At 43.0% G+C, this 19,609-nt stretch overlaps 1 protein-coding gene across 10 annotated transcripts in view; it reads left to right on the top strand.

Annotated features, from left to right (window-relative positions):
* RASD2 (RASD family member 2) overlaps positions 1 to 19,609 on the top strand; it is a 55,159-nt gene that overhangs the window by 14,012 nt on the left and 21,538 nt on the right. For 4 of the 10 annotated variants that reach the window (XM_068943500.1, XM_068943489.1, XM_068943530.1 and 1 more), the window contains 3 exons: positions 7,999 to 8,110; positions 10,125 to 10,213; positions 13,345 to 13,408. The gene's annotated coding sequence lies outside the window, so the exon portion shown is untranslated. The remainder of the gene's footprint in view (positions 1 to 7,998; positions 8,111 to 10,124; positions 10,214 to 13,344; positions 13,409 to 19,609) is intronic. The other 6 variants (XM_068943450.1, XM_068943465.1, XM_068943519.1 and 3 more) reach the window with 3 other exon arrangements.

Here is a 19,609-nt window from a genome sequence, read left to right as displayed (position 1 = left end):
AGTGGGAGGAACACCCGGAGTGTAGAAAGTGCCTGGAGAAGAACTGAGAGGAAACAGAGAGAGTTAACTGGGAACGATCAGAATAAATAGTGAGTGTATTCTCTGGTGACAGTAAAGCGGCACTAATTTATCCCAGCTCAGTAAGGAACTGAATGTAACAAAATTGATCTAAAGCAGGCTCAGAGTCAATTAAGATGGTTCGCACAGAGGTTTAAGCTCAGTCAATGGAGGAGTATATCTTTGTTTAAGCTGGTCCAAACTGGAGCAGAGACAAGGGTAAAGTCAGAAGGCAGGGCTCAGAAATGTTTCTTGGGTAGGGGGGCACAATGAGCAGCTAAATTCATTGCCTGTTAGCATACCGGTCTTAAGATTGTGACCTCTCACCCTGCCTTGGAATAAATTGGGCTCTATTCGCATCCCTATCACTACTTCAGTTGGAGAAGCCAGACCTCCCTTAGCCCAAATGTTTTCTAGAGCAGGAGATGAAAAATGCTACACTCTGTATGGTCTCAGAAGAAGAAAACGTTGAAAGCACAGACTATACCCTTCAAATCCATCTCCCCTTTGATAATGCCGTGCTTCTTGAAGGTAAAGCCTTTGTATTCAGACACTAGCTGAGTTTCTTCAGAGCCTGTCGTATCCACCAGGCTCCTGCAGCGAGGTCACAGTGCCAGCTCCAATGGTACGCCAGCCATTTCCATGGCAGCGCAACACAATTGTAAAGGACAATAGGGTTGCCTTTGCTAGCAGTAAAGGAAAGCTGGAGAGCTGTAAAACATTAAGAACAGAAAATCTTAGGAAAGAATTCCTGGAAAAGAGTTCTAAAAAACTGGCAGAGAGTTTTCCACTTTTTCTTTTTTTCTTGCAACCCATCCCTCTCTGTAGGTTTTCAGGCGAGAGGGTTGGGGTGGGATCTGCTTGTGCGGTTACGCAGCACGAAGCACAGTGCTGGAATGTCACAGTGATTACTGCCAAGCCAAATGCGAGCGAATTCTCAGGGCCCATGGGGACCTGTCCTCCCTCGTATTATTTAAGCCTTGGGCTGGCTTCCGTGATAAGTGACTGTAGATCTGCTTCTCTTCATTTCTTTGTTGTTCTCTGATATTTGAGCAGAGGAGATTTATCCATGGGAAAAAGGACTTGGCCACAGGACTGGGTGAAATCCACATATTGCAAATATTCTACACGGATATAGAAGATATCCAGGAAAAAAGGAAGTCCAGCAGCTCAGGACAGAGCTGGAGTGAGGCAAAACACTGGAGCTCTGTAATTAAAATGTGAAACTTGTAATCGCCTCACTTTCCCTTGATACAGGTCAGGCATTCCATGCGTTACTTGCAGGAAATAATACTCTGGCTCTCTCCTTCGTCACAGCCCCCTTGTGCTAGATGCAGCCGGATAGCCTTGAATGCTTCTAGTCCATGGTACCTGGCGTGGTAGAGATGTTCCAGTACTGCACTGCGGCAGGGAGTATACCAGCTTCCATGGCTGTGGCTTCCCACTGTGGGCTCTTCTCCATCTTCCTTGGTATGCTGGGCATGGCACTCATCATGTGACTTTGTAACATGATTCCTCAAACATTACACGGAAGGATGCTTGAGAGATCTGGGTAAGGAAGGTAAAGCCTTCTACGAGAAAGGAGAAAGAGTAATGCTATTGGTCTCTCCAGGGTTAAATGGAGAAAATTATTGCATCCAACAGTTTATTCTCTGTATATAGGAATAATGGAGTAGATCCTCAACTGGAGTAAATCAGCATTGCCGCACACCCAGTTAAGCATCCCTAATCATGTATGGCAAGATGTCTTCATGTAGAATCTCCACTGCCAATGAATCCGGAGCATCCTTTATGAGTTCCACATGAGATAAAAATCTTTAAATCCATGATGGTGCTGTTGCTGCAGTGGCTCTCTTTGGCTTTGGCTCATATGGCATCCATATATTCTACAGACTCTGTCCTTAGGTACCTGGTCCTCAGAGGCCACTTTTCATTGTATGAATGCATTTCCATTGAAAAGAACAAAGGAGGTCAACAGCAAGTTTTAGGGCATGCTCAGAGAGGAAGAGTGACCCAATGGTTAGAGCTGCAGCTTTTCCTACCCATGATCAAGTCTCTGTTCAGTGCTCTCCAGGCAAGTCTCCTAGCTTCAAATTCACAAAAATACCCTTCTATCAAAATAGCAGCTGGAAGTACAAAAGTCCAATGCTGTGGTATGCTGGAGAGTCTCAAAATCTTCACTCAGTTGATGCTTCATCCAACAGGTACTTAAGTCCACTTCTGCCGTTGTTGCCTGGCGCCTCATGCATACAGGTAGAGGAACTGTGCTCTCACAAGCATCACCTGGAACAAGGAGCTAGGCTGTGCCAAGGTTCATGTTGCACAATGGTGATCTCTTGAGGAGGAGGAAGCAGGCTGAGGGTGGTCATAGAACACGATCGCCTCAGTAGAAGAAAGGGATAGTATAAAACCCAAACTAACTGATAATTCTTTGGAAATGTAGAAGTGAAGAAGGATTAAATAGTGTTGCATTCTGCATTTGCAAGCAGGGGATGCCAGCTGAAAAAAAAGAGAGCTGCTGGAAACATGTCAAGATCAAAAGGAAGTGCCTAAGCAATGTGTTTGGAAACAAAGTACAAAGATCCAGTGAAAAGGTAGAAAGGTTTTAAGTTTAAAGAAGCCATCTTGCAATCTAGGAGGTCAACTGAGTCCCTAGGCAAGTCTCTTAGCTTAAATTCACCAGAGCGCTTTTCATTATGATAGCAGCCATAGGCATGCAAGTCCAGCACTGTGATGCGGTAGATCTAAGGAATCCCTTCCACAGAAAGAGGAAAGTCTTGCACTCCTGCAGCCCAGCATGCTCAGGCACTGATCAGACTTCTTGGTTGGCTGATCTGACTAACTAAACTGGCAGAAAATTAGCTCAGCCACAAAAAAAAAAAAGTCTGCTGTTAAGCTACTGAGCTGAAATTAGTTCTACCACAGGAAGGATAAGGGCTGGGGTTTGGTTCAGAAGAGAACGGGACATGAGCAAATGAGACATATGACTTTGGGGGAGGATGAATGAGCAGCAGAGGACTCTAATGTACAAAAAACACTAAGTCGGGGCAGGGGGGAGGGGAGCGGGGGGATGTTCCACCCAGACACCTTTAACTGGGACCTTCATTTGTACGCAAGGACATACGCTCTAGGCCACCCTTCCCGTCCTCACACCAGACTGCCACTGTCCTTCACTCATGCCTTTCCCTTTGCATGGCTTTAAGCTATTCTGCTTGGCTCGGCAGTGTCCCCTCCCTGCCATCCCAAGATGCTTCTGTCAGTGCTGTTATCAGTGGATATTAAGCCTTATTGTCACTGGCAAACTGGAGGGATTTTCTGTGAGCCCTAACTGACTGTCTGTAGTTGCCTCGAGACCTTGACGTGATGCTTACGATTCATTCTGCCCATGCATCTCCTTGATGGTTGCACTTTCCTCAAAGTAACAAAGAGATGCCTCTCTCCCTCTTATTGTGTAAAGCCACTACAGCTAAACATCTTCTCAGATAGAAAATGCCCTAGAGCATTTCACAAGCTTTTAAAATCCAAGGACCACCTTTCCTCTCTGAAAGGGCTCCAAGGACATTTTATATAGTGTTTCACCACAGCAGTTTTCATTCACAATCCAGTAACAACCCATTAGAAATGCCTCTGTTATTTTTTTCTTCATTTGTAGGTGTATTTTCTGGCTTCTACAGCAGGAAAGTGGTGAGTGGGAGGAGAAGTTTAGAAAAGAATGTTTTTTGAAGTAATTTCCCTGGTTACGTTCTGTTTCTCAAGTACCATTTGAAGATAACATGTTGTAAGGGATGTTCCTATCTTTCTTTCTACCAATAGTTACCACTTCCCTTCCCCTCCTTTCCAAATGTGACTGGTGCTCATTTGATTCTTCGGTAAGCTGATTAAAAAATCAAAAGCAGCAGAGAACTAATTTATTTTTTCTGCTGACCTAGCAGGTCACTTTGGGGACGGAGGATCAGGTCAAGAGAAGAGACAAGACCATGTGGCTGAGGATAGGGTGCAGGACAACATTTCAAGGGGCAGGTAGCCACTGGATTTGAAACCACAAACTTCAAACCGTACCTGCCCGGTGAATGGGGAACACTGCCTCCCAAACTTGATGCTGATCTAGATGCTGCACTGCTAGACTCCTCCATTTTCCTAAGACTGCTGAGCCTTCCTGACATATTTCTTCCCTCACTGTAGATATTCATTAAAATGTCATATTCAAACTAAAGCTTTGTCTTTAAAAAAAGATAATAAAACCCTCAACAATGCAAGAAATTATAGTTTTAAGAGATTCCTTATGAAAAGAATTAACACCAGGGACTGCTAGTATTTTTCTTTGCCAGCCACTCATTCAAACCCAACCTTGGTCATTAGTAACTGGAAGCAGTTCCTGTCTGCTAGATTTTTCTTTTTTATAGAGGGAGGCGAAATCAAGGGGATTCTTAACCCAATGGCCAGCATCATAACCCCAAAGCCATTTTCAACAGGGTGGATCAAATGGATTATGAACACCACCTCTTTCACCTTGTCTAGGTATTTTCCTCCAGGATCCTTCCCCGGCAGTGAGTAGCTTGCCTCACTGCTACCACAACCTTATCTTTTCTGGGGAAAAATAAAAGATTTCACTCTTCTAGGCTGCCATTTAGGTGGCTTTCCGTAACAGGTAGAGCCCCAGGGGTGATTAAAATGAAGTGCAGCCTTTTGTCATATTCTTTGCAAAAGAAACTATCAGCAGTTCAGTATGAGAATATAGAGTTCTCTCACTTCTTACAGTCTGAAAGATGGACTAGAATAACTTTCAAAAGGTTAAAAATATTTATCACAATTCTTGTTTTCCATTTAAAGAAACAACTTTTCTTATTTTGCATGACCCCAGCATTTTATTCTAATGTTTTGCCTTTTTTCTGGACTTCCACTCACAGTATTAGCATGAGTTAGTGACTGGTTTTAGCCCAGCTCTGATTCATGAAACAGACATTTTTTTTCCTGCTGCTTAGAGTAACTGTACAATTTTCTGTTCTCAGAAATTTAATAATGTGTTAAATAAGAGACTAACATTTAGCTATCAAAAAGCCTTCTAAATTATGATCCAACAAAAAAACCAAGCTACTTACCATTGTGGTTATTTGCAAACTAGAAGCACCTTCTCAAAGAGAAGTGGTCAGACCACTCATGTCCTGGCCAAATTACAATCTGGCAAACTTTTTTTGCAGTTTGGGCTGGAATATTCTTTTTCATTCCTAATCCTAAGACTTTCTGTAGGCTGTTAAACAGATGCTACCTTTCATACCAGATGCAAATTTCCTAAAGTAATTCCTGCTGTATAAAGTTGACTAATCCAAAGCCTCTGAAGTAAAGAGTAAGACCTGCTGTGGACTTTGGATTGCATATGTATGGACTATAAAGATATTTGCAAGCTCTTTGGGATAAGAAGACCACATAGATGCAGAACATTACTACAGGCCTGTAGAAAAGTCTGTGATTCATTTAAGATGGGAATCTCTTGCCTGCTCTCTTCAATGAGAGATATATTTCAGACTAGATCTGGGTAGCAAATGTACTTTTCCTTCTCAAAAAGGTTTGGAAGTTGCAGATGTCCTTCTGTTTCTGTGCTGATGCAAAGCAAAGACCTTTCAAAGATTTCTGAAGAGAATGTGCGTGTCCCAGAATGAGGGACAGCCAAATAGGAGCGCATTTTCCACCTATGTGATCAGCATATAGGTTTCAATCTTTACTTCACTTGATGAATCTGCTCTGCCCCATTTCAAGTGAGTTTCAGAGTTGATGGGACATAAAGTCCCCTCTTTGTGGCCTAATGAGCAGTTCCTTACACACAGCAGAATAGCTCCAAAGAGATACAGCCCAGAATAGCCCCTTGCTCAAGGCACCCACCTGAAGTGTGAGAGAACAGCCCTGCAAGGATTTGCTTTGATCTAACACATGCCTCAGATGAGACAGCTGGTCATCAAGCTGTTGTCTGTACTGAGGGGGTCTCTCTCCTTAGTTTTGACAAAGCAAAAGTGTACTGTGGAGCTGAGAAAAAGCTAAACTCCCTCAAGGACAGTTTCATCCAAAGTAGTATAATCCTGCAAAAAATCCTCAGTTTCAATGGATGGGCAAGACCAGGAAAAAAAAAAAAAAGGAAAATACTTCTTCGGAAAATTTCTGGCCTAAAATTTTGTTAGAGAAAGTTCTAAGCAGAAGCTACTACTGAGAAGGAGACTCAGAGGTATTCAGCTCCTGCCAGGCATTGTTTCTCAGTTTGATTAAGCTCTTAATCTTGTGTTTCCTTTGTGGGTATCAAGCTCCAGGAAACTGCCTCATGATAAAGGATTCAGATGCCTAAAGGGAAATAAAATTCAGCCTCAAACAAATAACAATCGCTGCTCTATTTTTGATCAGAATCTGGGGGGAAATGTATCATGAAGCATCGAGGCTTGATACTTCCAAAAATCAACTTTGGGAGTCAGAATTTAAGAATCTGTCAAAGCTAATCACTTCAAATAATGCTGCAATAGAAGACTGGACTTGCCACAAGAAGCAATTGCAGCAGGAGATAAAAAGATTACATGCTGAACGATCTGATGTGTAGGAAAGATGCTATTCTTAAAGCTTCGAGCTCCCATGATGCAGTATTCCAGCTCTGGGCTGAAATGGTAAAGCTAAACTACAACCATTCCGGAACAAACTGGGCACTGATAACGTCAGAGCAATCAGCCATGGGTATGGGAGTAGAATTTGGACTTAGAAAACATTTTGTTGAATTATATTTAGCATTATTTAAAACAGCAGCAACTGTCAGTCTCTGAATCTGAACTGCATTGTGTTAGGCTTTATTCCATACATTATAATACACAGCCACTGCCCCAAGGAACATACAAGTGTAAACAGACAAAACAGACATATGGTTGGAGGGAACACAGAAGAAATGATCTGCCTAATGCTTCATATCAAATCAGTGTCAGAGCCAGAAATACAGTAAAGGGTCCTAGTGTTCTCCCTGTTTAAGCTTAGCGTTTCCCAAGGCTTTCTCCCTCCAAGGATTCTCATTTTCCATTAAAGGAATCTCATCTTGATGAGACATTACTCTGGAAGAAATGTGGAGGAAAACAACAGGAGCTGGGATAAGGCAACTCTGAAAGATTCACCTGTTCTGATTTCACCTCTAAAATTAAAAGTCGTTTGGAACCAACTGTGGAAAGAGACATTCCTAAAGGAACAGGGTTTGAGTTCAAGCATTCCTAGAATATATGTGGACATCTCTACAGGAAATAAAAAACTGCTCTACAAATACTCAAAAAAAAAAAAATTGAAGAGCGGCAGGTATCAGCTGTGATGAAACCTAGCTTGGCAGGCTGCATTCAGTCCTAGTCAAGCCATGTTCAGAAAAGATGAATTCAACAGGTGGAGAAAGGAGGCTTTTGGGGATGATCAAAGAACTGGAAAACCTGTCACGTGAGGAGACACTAGAAGAGCCTATTTGTCTAGCCAGGCTCCAGCTAACACAGCAGGAAGAAAATAGCAGGTTTGGAGAAGAGCTGTTAAAGCTAAAGGTTGATGTTAACAAAACAGCAAAGGAGTGAAAGTTTTCCACAAATGCATTTAACCTTAGTGTAATCTCCACTGGTAGGGCTAGCGGGGGCAAAGTTAGTGACACTTTTAAAATGGAGCTAGGACAGTTTGTGAAGGGTATACTACAATAGGTTTGTCCATGACAAAGGAGTTAGCAGGCTCTCCCAGGCCTGTGTTCCTACAAAGATGCTGTTGTTCTTCAAAAGGTTTTTTTTTTTTGACAGAAAAAAAATCTTAAGAAGCTCTGCTTTTCTCAGATATCTTGTAAAGCCTCTTTTTTCCCGTTACAATGCCATGACATGTTTTATGAAATATGGGAATATTTAATAACTTCTTGGAGAAGTTCTTGTGATCGCTGAGTCATTGAGTCTTTGTTTTTTTCAGCTGGACCCTTCACATTTTCAAGAATTATAATTTCAAAACCTGCATCGTTTTGACCAATCCTCCCGCAAAACACAGAAAACTGAAAGAGCAGCAGTCTCCATCTAAAAAGCAAGTAAGTAAACTGCAGTTATCTTAGATGTTTGTAAGAGACATAGTTATAGCAATCTTTTGACCCCGCCCCCACCCCAAGATGATTCATTTTTGAGAAATTTTGAAGCCTGCCTTTAAAGGATATTTTCACCACCTCATACAGCCATATCTGATGCCTCTGGCAAAAAGAAAAAAAGAAATCTTTATAACATACTGTGTTGTTATTGGTATATTAATCATACATATGTGATTATTCCTGATAATAAAGTATAACAATACAATACAACATTAAGGTAAAGGTCTGATTATATGTCATTCAGAAAGGTTTGAGCTGCTATATTTAGACACTGACTAATTTAGGAGAACACTTATCTATCTTTCTGAGGGATTTCTATAGCTCCCCTTTCTGAGGCATCTGAAGACTTCACAGTCTTCTGTGTGTTTAGCTCCTCAGTGCTCCCGCGAGGTCAGAAAGTGCTGATCTCTCTGCTGGGAATGGAGGTAAAGCAGGGAATTGAGATGAAGATTGGGGTCCACTGAAGCCTACTGGGGTAGCCTGCCCCACATCTCCTGCCCTTGAGGCCTTTAACTTGCCTACCTTTTGCAACTTGCCTGTTTGCCATGGTAGTTTGCAGATACCAGCCTTTCTCCTGCCTTTCACCAGGGTTGCAGAACCCTGAATGCACTTCTGACAGGCGGATGTATGCTTACACTGCACATCTTAAAATATTGGTCTGACTTAACTGAGGCCGGTTCATAGTTATAATAAGGGCATTTTCTTTTTTTCTGGCAGTGTATATTAGGAGGAGAAGAGCACAGAATTCTTGAGTAGGTATAAATATTCCCTTTCAAATTCTCTTTACAGTGCCCCGAAGTGTATTCCCAGTTAGGACACTATATCCATCTGCAAGATAGCTCTAAGGAAGCATCCTTACCTAGAGAGCATGAGCTTTCCACATCCACACTGCTAGTGAAATACTTATTCACTGGGGGCTGGAGAAAACACTCCTCATGTCTAAGATGAGGAGTCAGGGTTACAAAGCCACCAAGTGACAGCTGAAGTCAACTCAGCAGTGACTTTCTCAGATTGAAAAAAACCTGTGTTTGACATTGACCCAGGGACTTTTAGCCAAGGCCTTGTAGGAGCCTGTGGAAGGAAGATCCATCAGTGGCAAGAGCTGGTAGAAGTAGTAAGAGGTCAGGCTGAGCCCAGGCAGCTTTTTGAAACACCAGGCCCTGGGCAGACAGGTTGGCAAGCAGAGTCTCCAAGACTGAAGCTAGAACAGGAGAGCCAGGAATCACCCATTGGTCAACCTAGAGCTATAGCAATGTGGGAAGACAAGACAATCAGTCTTTCTTACTTGGCTACATGGTCGAGGAGTATCAATCACTGCATCACAAGGTTGCTGTACTTGGAAAGGTATTTCGAGTCCACAGTGTACTGAACTGTAGTGTACTGAGCAAGGCTAGATGGGAGATTATTGAGTGATTCTTACAGAGACAACTCCTCAGCATAACAAGAAAGGACCACACATAAAGATCATGCACATAAGCTGTACAACTCTTACATTCCTTAAATTGGGCTCCAGGATCCAGGCAATCAAATACATTTGGGTCTCTCTAGCAAGAACATAATTCTATAGAGCACAAAGCTGATATGGTGAACACAAGGTTAAAGGTGGCTGAGCCAGAGGACACAGGGACTTAATCTTGTTTCAATATAAGGACCTGTCTATCCCTGCTTTGTAACAGGTGGAAGACCAAATAACAGGATCATATTCGATAACTCCCCTCAAGGGCAACTAGGTGAAATGAAAGTGATTTTAAGGTCACCCCACTTAGCTGTGGTTAAAGTTAGTAAACAAGAAAATTTAATATTATTATTAATGTTGTTTCACTTCTGCTTTTCAGTTGCTTCTCTGGAAAAAAGACGTTATTTCTTTTTTACTTGTAGAAAGTAAGATTTGTTGTGGTTAAAGTTAGTAAACAAGAAAATTTAATATTATTATTAATGTTGTTTCACTTCTGCTTTTCAGTTGCTTCTCTGGAAAAAAGACGTTATTTCTTTTTTACTTGTAGAAAGTAAGATCTGTTGATTTTCAACCAGTTATACTCTGAAGAATGAGTAAGTTACTTTCTTTTGTTAATCAAGAGGGTAATCTGTGCACATGTTTAAACAGTAATATAGCTCAACATACATTTGTTCTTTTTTAGTTTTGATAATGGTAATACATTGGAACTATCATTTACAATTCTATAAATGGTTAAGTGTTTACTCAAAATTTATGTAAAGATCATTTTAGATAGAAATTAGGAAACAGCTGAGAATCCAAAAAACTAACTTTTCAACTGATATTATTAGCTACATTACTAGCAAAGTAAAACTACATTACATGTGCTGCCTAGAAGTTGCTTATTGAAATATTTTACATTGTCATATGGTTTGTTTAGCAAAGAAAATATCATATAATGAATAGAACCCATTTTCCCCTTGGTGTTCATCAGGATTTTAGAACTAGTAGATCTCTAATTGTTAGTCATAGCTTGGAAGAGGAAAACAAACTTCCCTTTTTCAATGTCTATTCCATTTCTTAGATTTGATGACATTAACTGTTTGACAGATGTAAACTGGAAACAAAATTAAAGAAAATTTTATTCAGCTGCAAAAGGGACATCAATTGTCAAAAACTGATCCACCACTTCAGTAAACTCTTGTTCCTGGTAATTAACCAGTTCAGCCAGTTTCTTAAAAGTGAACTAGTTCATATTTCCTGACAACTATAATTTTTAAACCTTGGCACTTTGCCCTTCTCATCCCCTGGAGGCAACACCCCAGATCATTAAGGCCAGTGCTAGCCTTTGTAGTACACCTCCCAGAGCAAATGCAGCTGACTAGTGTACAGCAAGGTACAACTGGCAGCTCTTGCAGGAGGAGAGGGAAACAGAAAGAAGCAGAAGATGCTACAGATAGATAGATTCTGCAGGAGGGGAGGGCATAGCTGCCCAGTTGGCCCACCCTGAGTTAGATGTCTAAGCAGTTCATTGGAAGAATTAGGGCTTGCAATTAGTTTCCTCATGAACTGAGCAAGAAAGTGCCTAAACTAGCCAATATGTGACTGAAAAGAGAGGTATGGCTAAATTCTGTCCCTCTCAGGTGCTTTACTGTCAGGGCTGTTGGGATGCATCTAAGTCAAATATAAACTTACAGCACTGGGCCTCAGAGTGAGACGCCAGAGCTATTCTTTATCCAAAACAAAGCTGGGATCAGCTGTCTGTTGCAGCACAAGGGCTGGTCCCCTTTTATCCAGTCGTGGAGGCAACTTCAAGCTCCCATACTTTCTTCCTCTCCTAAAAAACTTCTGCTTCTTTGCAAAAAACAAAAGAGTTCAAGATTCAATCTGCCAGGGAAGGGGAGCAAACAGTAGCAGGATGCCTTGAGCCTGTAGCTACGATTCCACCTCAGAAGGCAGATTGCTTGGACTCTCAGCCCTACTCCTTCACTTTATGCAGTGGCTGCTTCAAATAACCTACCTAAGCACCCTCGCTATAGCATTGTCCTCCTCCCCACCTCACAAAGATGGGTAAATGCAGCAAAGAACAAAGACCTCAAATACCACTGCAAGCAGCAGATAGGAACTGACTGCATTTTAAAGCATGCTCATAACCATGACTTATTTTTGTTCTGAAAGCGACTTATGTTCTTCCCATATGGGTGTTTTGGAAAACAACCCCAAAATAGCAACCTCCAGTTGGTTGGAATTGAGAGTATAGAGGGATCAGCAAAGATGTAAATAGCCAAATTCTCCAGGGAAATAAGTAGCAGTTAGGAGGGTCTACAAAAAGGCTATTTCCTGTCTTTGTAGGTATCATTAGATTCCTGAAGGAGGAATTTTGACTTGGGAACACTCATCTTTGTGATTTCCTCTGGCAAATAGGTCTCAGATGTGAACTTCGTAGTATCTCACCACCGAGTTTCATGGAAGAACACTGGTTATGAGTTGCTGAGGGCATCTGCTCAAAAGTAATTCCAGCAACTTTGGAAGGTGCATAAAGCTGCTGTGGGAGCTGGGGAGAATGGCCAAGGAGTACCTCAGGGCTCACACCAGTCACTCAGCATGCCAGGCCAAAGAAATTCACATAAAAGTGCTCTTGGCAGAACAAGGCTATGGCTACACTATGAAGTTATCCACCTCAGGGAGAGCTCCCTGTTCCCTGGCCATGTAATGCAGTGTGAGTTGCATCTGTCTTGCTGAGAGCTGCCTGCACTAAAGTAGACTGGCTGCACCTGCATTACTTAGCCCTTGTCCTGGAACTTCCTCAGGGACCCATGTGTACCAAAGACACATTTATTATTCCTCTTGTGTTCAGTCGCTCCTCACACCTCTAGTTTTGGAGTCTGAAATTATATGAGGGCTGTGCTGCAGCCCACAAGATTGTCTTTTATAGCCCCATGCCAAGTGCATATGTTGCATGTCTGGGAATGTGGCATAATGGATATGCGAGCATGCAGTGCCTGTGAAGACAATATTGAAGGGCCGTATAAGGCTGAGGAAGTCAAACCAGGTGCAGTGATCCCCATGCTGCCTAATGGAAAAACTAAAATATCCATAGAAGGACACCCAACTTTTGGCTCAGAAGCAGCCAATTTGTTCATTCCAAAAAAGAGTCCAGGAATGAAGTAACGTAAATGTAGTGTGGATGATCCCATGAGCAGGACTGAAGAGCAAGGCAGAGAGTTAAGTTATAGGCAACACAGACATGCCTTCTATTGGCCACTCCGGTGGAGGTGGGAGAGCTGACCCAGAATCACACCAACCCCGGTCCTACTGCTGCTCCATGCTGCAAGAGTTCACAGCCAAAAAAGGCAGATTGCCCCCTTGTTGAGGTCTTGCAGCCTGAGGGATGGAGGCTGGGTTTGAAATGCCTCTAAATATTAAAAACTGATGTAACTTTTTTTCCTGCCTCCGATGTTGTCCTTGGTGCTACTGAGGCAATAACCTCCAGTTCAGGGTCTCACCGTGAACCCTGCAGGGGACCTCCATTAGTGCTTAAACCAGCACTGAGAAAACAGCACAGATTGGCTAAGTCAGCGTTGTTCCAAGAGGGGGTAACTATTACGTTAATGTTGCCTAAGCAGATGATTTCCACGCTGTACCCTTCTCCCACTGGGAATAAGCTGTATGCTAAAGAATCCTCTGCAGAAAGTCAGTGTTCTGTGCAGTGTTTGGAAAATGTTGAATCCTGTCTCCCCCACAGATGCATACACAGTTCTCAGAACTACACCAGCACTGAACAGAACTATTCCATCCATCAGCCCCAGGTATTTGTTTTCACTGTCAAAAAACAAATCCAAGTCTGAAGGCTCCCAGGAAGATCTTGGAGTCTGGATCCAGACTTTGATCAAGAGGTGTAAATGTCACAGATATTTATATTAACATATACAGGTTTGTGCATGTGGAAAACATTTTAAAGAAGCTAGAAGTCTCAAAAATGCAGCATAATTTTACTGTATCGTTAATGTTTAGCTTTATACCCATGTTCGTGTTAACAATGGCTAACATGTTTTGCAACTACACAGAGATGACAATTTTGGTCCTGTGTTTTCAGTAAAAAAACCTTGGAAGAATAGTCTGGGCTACTAGTGATCAGTATAGAGAGGAGGAATTGCATCTAACAGGCTTTATCATTGAGGAAGAGGCAGAAACTGCCGAGGACTGGCTGACCTCCACATCCCGTTTAGGACTGGGCTCTAAGTAGTGATTTTGAATCTCCCTCAAATTCTCTTTGAGGAAGTGTGAATGGCACTCTCTGAAAGGACTCCAACAGTGTCTCAGATGGTTTCGTGTGTCCGTTGATATGTCTTTTCCGAAAAGTTGTTTGCTAAACTCTCCCTCTTGCAGAATAGTGTTTTTGGATTGCCTAATGTACCAATACAAAGACCCATTTATGAGCCAGGCTGTGACAACAGTGCCAGGTTGTGAAGTTCATACAAAGCTTTTGTACTGCTTAGACTGTGCCAGATGGAAACCACAGCAATCTTTCACCACTGGGTAGCTAATTCCCCATGATTTGTTGGTACCCTTAGCATGTACTCAGTGTAGGACTGGATTCTGTATGTAAGCCATGTTAGTCTGTCCACAGATCTTGTGCCCCACTTCTAAGAGGAAAAAGAAAGCCTCTTAGTCCCTTTTACTTAAAGTCCAGTGTAAATAGTGAATTACAAGTTTGAATATCTCTTCCAGGGTAGATTATTATTAACAGGCTCTGACTCTACTCTCTCTTTCTAACTCTCATGGGGATTTGCAACTGTGTGAATGAAATGAGAATTGCATCCATATCTGTGCCAAGAAAATGTTCTAAATATACAAATAGGCTGAACTGAATATGATTTAATCTTCAAAGCAGATACATTTTAAAGGATTTGATTTCCTTTCTCTTCCAAAAGTCAAGCTCTTGCTATGAGTCTTTTTGGACAACCTACTGTACCAATATAAAGACTCATTTTCACACAGGAGGTACCATTTGCAGGGATCCACTAGCAATTCCTATGGTTTAATGAGTACCATGACCCACACCAGCTAGGATAAGGAGCAGTGTTTGTCTCTAGGATCTTACAAAGGGTAGGGAAAGCTCAGAGAAGCTCCTGGGCAATTTTATCCCATATATCACTACTGGAAAATACATATCCAGGCCTAGGAGCAGAGTCATGCACCAGATTCACCTCCAGCTGAGGAAAAACACCTATCAGTAGTCTGTAATAAGGTTCCCTCTTGCTGCTCATCATGGCAATAATTATGGCACTGTGGTAGTATATATGCTATGTTAATGGATGTGCGTGTACCGATATATTATTTTACTAAAATTCAGCCAGCCCTACTGACTCCTCCAATCGATAGAGCCACTACTGGCCCACAGGATTCTCTTCTAGTGAAAACAGAAAAAAGAGTCCTTGGTGAGGAGAAGAGAAAGGTCTTTCTGGTGCAGAAGGGTCAGCATAGACAGATGGCATTTGTGAACAGCAGATGTATTCACAACCTGAGCCTTGCCGTTATGAAAAGGTCAGATAGGAGATAAGGCATAAATAGAGCAGGAAGGGTGGTTTGGGGTTTTAAAGGCAGTGACTACACACTTGGACTAACTATCACAGAAAATGAAGAGACCAGCAGGAGGACTTCAAGATCCAGTCCCTGGACCTCAGACAGAGCTGGAAGTAAAAGGGACGGTAGTGCTGGGTTGAGTGTAGGGTAAAGAAAGCAGAATGCAATTATTTAAAGCGCTATTCTCCTTGGCCACAGACAGCTCTAATCCAGTTTGGTTTTATACCTTGAGCTTTTAAAGGAGAAGAGGGAGAAAACTTGTGAGACCTCACACAGTTCCGGTGTGAGTGGAATCCTCTGCTTCAAGGAGCGTTAGCCTGAGAGCCAGTACTAGGAGCTCTGCGGTCATTCAGAGGCCTGCTGTCTTTTAACAGCTTGTGAAGGGAAAGCCTTCCATGGCAAGGCTCTCCAGCCCATTATGCCAGACAATTCTCCATCACCTGCTCAAACAGATGATCAAGGACTGACTCCTCTGCACATGTTCTTGAGCAGTGGCAGGTGGAAATGGATGTCCTTATAAACCCCTGTTCCCTCAGCTAACTGTCCCTCACAGCAATCACTCCTGCTAGAGACAGGCAGTGCCGGAGGAGGAAGGGACTTGTTCATGAAGATGAGCATACCTGGTGATAAAGTGATAGCTATCTGCTATTGAACTTTCCTTTGTGATTTGCCAGCAAAAAAATCCACCTGGGTAGGACGAGAGAAGGAAATGCTTTCAGTAGGCGCCAGAGTGTGAAGGAATACTGCCAGTTTGGAATTGAACACATAATCAAAAGCTCTGCAAGTTACTGTTTCTCACATGAACCACACAGAAAGAGGCTAAGGACAAAGCGTTATACGCTGCTGCTGGTGCGAGCCAGGGAACACTCACACAGACTGCAGCTCTGTTGGTGTGTGTCCACCCATGGAGCCCCTGGAATTTCTCTGTAGGACTTTGTCCTTACAACAGACTCTGCCCTGTGACTAATCCAGCTTCATCTTACTTGCAGTTCACTCTCATTTCTAGTTATGTGCTGGCTGAAGTACAAGCTGAAAGAAGCAGGGTAAGCAGGGCCTGGAAACGACCTTGGCAGGAGACACGAGGTTTTGCAAAGTGGGTAGTTATTACCGCAGAAGTGTGGGCTTTACAGAGAGAAGTTATTGGCACACCACGTGGGAACACTGGTCAGTAACTCCTGCCATAGATCACTCTCAGCCCTCTCCAGATTGGATTAGCTCTGTGATCAGGATGCCTATTTCTCTGTACTACGGCACTCTGCTTTCAAGACCCTGAAGAGGCCACAGGTCAGGCAACAATGCACTAGTGGTCTTTTTAGACACACATTGGAGCTAGGCTTGGGGCCGTTTTGGCGGTATTAGTGGCTTTGGTTAAATCCTCCTATTTATTAAGGTGACATTATTCCCAACACTGCACTGAGCTCTGCCACCCGTCTACATGGATGGTCTTTTTTAGCCATTTTAACTCTCACACACTATTCTGCAGCTTTTCCAGTGCCGTGTGCACTGTTATATAACTTACCAAAACAAACCTTTCCTGGTGATATTTCTCTGATCTATTGTACTGAGATTCCAGCTAGCGTCACAGCCGTCAATTATTTCCAGCCTTTCTGAGGTGGAGGTGTTTCTGAAGAGCTTAGAAGTATTGTAAAGCATCATGCTGTTTTTCAGAGAAAGAAGGGGAGGTAACTGGTTCAGGGAAAGAACACTCTCAGCGTTTATGCAGTTCGATGAATATTTTTGTTTAGGAATGTCCCTGGTTTGTTTTTAAGTACTAAAATTGTAAAAGGAGTTGTTGCTGACAGACTTATCTGGAGTCCACCAAAGTTGTTCCCTATGCTGACAGACTCTGCAATTTCCTATAAGGGGAAAGAGTGTGGATAGATGCGCATGTAGGTGCAGCGCGGGGAGAAGTGAATAAGAAGAGAGGAGAAAAGAAGAGAAACATATCCATATGTGGCAATAATGAGCACTAGGGAGGTAGAATGAGTAGGCAGGAAAGGGGTATCACCCTCTTACCGAAATAAATGGGAGCCACAGCCCGTCGGGGAACAGGGCATTTAGGTGATTTTCCACCACATTCTGACCTGTGTGTGTTTCCACAGGGTCAGTTTTTCCTTAGGTGCATGGCTTAACAAGGGTGCGACCTTGCTTTGTAATAGGCTGGGGCACTCTCATGGTGAGCTGAGAAGACTGGATTGCTAAACTACGGGAACGTAGTCATTTACTGCTGCTGCCCAGACTCTGGTGTGAGCAGGGGGTCCAGCTGGAGAGAGCAAACATCTCTTGCCTATGCTGAAGGAAAACACCCAGGCAAGAAAAGAGGATAATGCTGCTTACTCTTGAAAAAGCTTTTAGCTGCAAAAGGTCACATTTTTTTTTAAAATCTAACCAGCTAGTCGTGCTCTAGGTTTTAACAGCCATAACTCTAATTGGACTAAGAATATAATGGGATCTGTAGCATGAAAAGACAAAATACATCAAAAAACTAATTGAGTTTGCATGGTGGGAGGGTCTGCGCTACATGAGTGCTGTCTGTCCCCACTTTGCTGTCAGTGTGGCCTCTCCAGCCTCCTCCCAGCTACAGCCTCCTTCAGCTGATAGAGCCTGTTCTGAACTCTGCCTCCAAAATTTTCCAGCTCCTAAGATGCAACAGCCACACAAAGTTGCCTCATAAAGAAATGCAATTTTAATTACTATTATCAACCAACTTGTGAGAGGCAGAATAACTAGCTCACTTGGATGATTAGCATTCTTTCTGCTGGCGGACTGTGAGGCCAGCATTGCAAAGGGAGGCAAATGTTGACTGACACTTTCCTACCCTCACCTCACTGCTGTCTCCTGCCCTGGGAGAGGGGCGTGCACCCCTTTTGTTTGTGACTGACAGCATCATACATCATCGTTCAGCCTCCTGCAGTATTCATCCAGTAGCACCAACAAGAATAGATCCAGACCTCAGGTCAGGGAGGGAGCTGCACGGGTCAGATTTTAGAAGCAGAGAAAATTCTTCCAAGAGAGAGTCAGATGGGCAGTCTCCCATTTTAAGTTGCATGTTCTTTATTTATCCTCATCAGGTCCCAACTGCTTTTGTAACAGACCCCTGGCAGACCAGGCCTGGCAATTGGTGCGTGTGAGAGTTCTATGCAGTGCTGTATCTGAAGTATGAGATGTGCAGCAGCTTGCTCGAGGAGGACTGCTGGCACTCTGTCATGGGCTTGTTCATGAAAGTCAGGGCTGTGCATGCTGTTTGGGTTAGTCAGGGGTCAGAAAAGCTGCTATTCGTTGCAATGGCATGTTCCTGCACAGACTTCGAGATGGAAAAGACTCTGAGACATGGAATGGAGCTATGTGCCCAAGAGGCACTTCCCTACAGTCTGAGACACTTCCCAATGTCTGAGTCAGTCAAGTCCTAAAGTGACAATAAGTGATGTAGCTTTCACCACTTCCCTTGGAGGTCCCTTAGTCCAAAGCCAGCCAGATCCCAGCATCCCGAGACTGTCATGGCATCAGACTAAATATTCTGTTCTTAAATTCATGCCAAACAGTTCTCCCTTTTCCTTGATGTCTGCATCCCTGGGGTGTTTGCGGACTGTGGTTATATCCTCTATTAATGTCCCCATCTAAGGCGTCTCCCATGTGGGAAGGTCTTACCACTTACAGAGGGATAGATATACAGCTGTTGTCCCTTTTTAACCAAAGGGGACAGTCAAAGCTGAGGTCTCTGGAAAATTTTCATCAGCCAAAGCAATTGTTAATGCAGTTAGGGATTTTTGACGCAGTCCTGTATGTTTACTGGGAAGGTACAAAATCCTGCTTCCATGCACACAGCAGGCATCAAATGGACGGGGAGAGTTTCTTTCCTCTTGGGTCCAAAAATCTTTTGAAGAACATTTAGCACAGAGGCCTCCTTCTCTAGGCTTTCTTTAGGACCGTTCTCCCTGCATTTGTTTAGACTGTGTCTGATGCCGCCTTCTCTCTCAGCCTCTCTGAATGTTCCTGCCTGTTTTTCACAGGCACCCAGACTTTCACAAAACAGTAATAGACAAAGCCTCTCTGCCTTCATCTGCCTTTGATTTGGGCAGAAACATCTATCTGTACCTGAGGTAGGAAATGTTCTTGTTTCAGTCACTGACATCATAAAGGAGCTTATCTACGATCTTATAAGGGAAGTCATTATGAGTAACACATATATAAAGCTGCTTAATTCCTTGTTTTACTGATGTACCACAGAGATCCTCATTGGATCCACATGAGCCATTCAATAGGCCAGAGAGACACGAAGAAAGGAATTGTGCTAGGGGCCTCAACTCTGAATAATTAGGGATCAGTTCAGGTCACGCTCCCCGGACTCCAAGTCCAATCCCTCCTCCAAATAAGGCAAAATGGGCATTTTTAAAGCAAACTTCTCCCTGTGCAGACTATTGTGG

The sequence above is a fragment of the Struthio camelus genome, chromosome 1, assembly GCF_040807025.1.
Source record: "Struthio camelus isolate bStrCam1 chromosome 1, bStrCam1.hap1, whole genome shotgun sequence".
Lineage (NCBI taxonomy): Eukaryota > Metazoa > Chordata > Aves > Struthioniformes > Struthionidae > Struthio > Struthio camelus.
The sequence above is the reverse complement of the archived record's forward strand: the minus strand, read 5'-3'. Positions and strand labels throughout refer to the sequence as shown.